The 1,605-nt window shown below is 49.0% G+C and overlaps 1 non-coding gene across 1 annotated transcript; it reads left to right on the top strand.

Moving 5' to 3' along the window:
• Positions 1-244: 244 nt before the first annotated feature.
• On the top strand, positions 245-317 carry TRNAG-CCC (transfer RNA glycine (anticodon CCC)). Its single transcript has one exon. It is a non-coding gene; the product is annotated as a tRNA-Gly (tRNA).
• Positions 318-1,605: the final 1,288 nt, after the last annotated feature.

The following is a 1,605-nucleotide window of genomic DNA, read 5'->3' on the forward strand; positions in this document are numbered from 1 at the left end:
GGACCTTTTGCCTGAGGTTTGGTTTCCAAAGCATCCACTCAGCACATTCAGATTCTTTAAATATGATGTTCCCTTTGCTATTTTTCTCCACCTGACTCAGGGCAGGCTGTCATGGGAGAGGCTGCCTTCCCCAAGGTGAAGGCAGGCAGCTCTGAGGGAGGTGCAGCATGCTGAGGCTGAAGGACCAGCTGTGCAGTCGTCTGGCCCTTCAGAACAATGCTCTAAAAATCAAAGGGGTGGGACCTCCCCGGTGGCCCAGTGGCTAAGGCTCTGCACTCCCAATGCAGGGGGCGCAGGTTCGACCCCTGCTTGGGGAACTAGGTCCTACATCCCTCAACGAAGACTGATGATCCTGCGTGCCACAACTAAGACTCAGCATAGCCAAATAAATAAGTCGAGGTTTTTTTAAAAAAAAAAAAAAAAAAGAAAGAAATCAATTGGCTTCTTAAAGGGGGCATGGTTCAAAAACCAGAGAAAGGGGAAAGGGAGACAAACAGGAGAAAAGGGAAAGAAGGCCTCGGGAGAGTGATGGCAGTAACCCAGCTTCCCTCTGCGTGAGGACAGGGGCGGCTCCTCTGCAGCAGCAGAAAGGGGCCATTGTGGGTAAGATAAGTAATTAGAAAAGGAATAGTAATTACCACCAATGTGACAAGGAGGCCTGCACGACAGGGAGTTCTGTCAAAGCTCGTAATTCTTGCAAATGAGCAGCACACCCTGGGTGACATGAGTCCTCTCTTATGAATTATACACGTAGCTACATGTAATACACGCCGGGCACTGCTCCATCAGAAGGGACCACTCGCAGTGGGGACAGCAAGACCCCAGGAGTTACACAGGCCTCATGTCCCCAAGAGGAGAATGCAGAAATCCAGCCATCATGCCAGCCTCTACGTGCGAAGACTTGGCTCAAGCGGGAGGCTCCTGGAGACATGTGAAGTAGCAGAGCCATGATGCACAGAGTTAGGGAAACTTTGTGGAGATGAGACACTCAAATTACAAGTCTTGAAAATGTAGGTGTTTGATAGATAGAGGAAACTGCTTTCCCGGGACAGTGGTACTGTGGGCTGAGTTGTGGTCCCCAAAATCCCTATGTTGAGATCCTAAACACCTCCTGGTATAATACTTCAGAATGGGACTGTATTTGGAGATGGGGTCTTTAAGACCCTTAACTAAAGGTCTTTAAGTTAAAATGAGGTCTTTAGGATAGACCCTCATCCTACATGATTGGCATCCTCCGATAAAGAGGACACAGACACACACAGATGGAAGACCACGTACAGACACAAAGAGAAAGCAGTCAAAGAGCCTCAGGAGAAATCAACCCTGCCAACACCTCGCCTCTGGACTTCTAGCCTCCAGAACTGTAAGAAGATAAATCAGTTGCATAAGCCACTCAGTTTGTGGTATTCCGTTACAGCAGCCGGGACAGACTAAAACAGAGGACAACACAAAGACCAAGAACCGGGAAAACACGAGGTGGTCAGGTCCCTGGCCAGAACTTAGATAAAGAGCAACGAAGCTAGGAAAGCCCCTTGTTGGATGGGAAGCTGGCCTGGATTTCAAGCAGTGAAAGACTTTGATCAGATGGTGCCTCCAGACCATTCC

This window comes from Budorcas taxicolor, chromosome 5, assembly GCF_023091745.1.
Source record: "Budorcas taxicolor isolate Tak-1 chromosome 5, Takin1.1, whole genome shotgun sequence".
Taxonomy (NCBI): Eukaryota; Metazoa; Chordata; class Mammalia; order Artiodactyla; family Bovidae; genus Budorcas; species Budorcas taxicolor.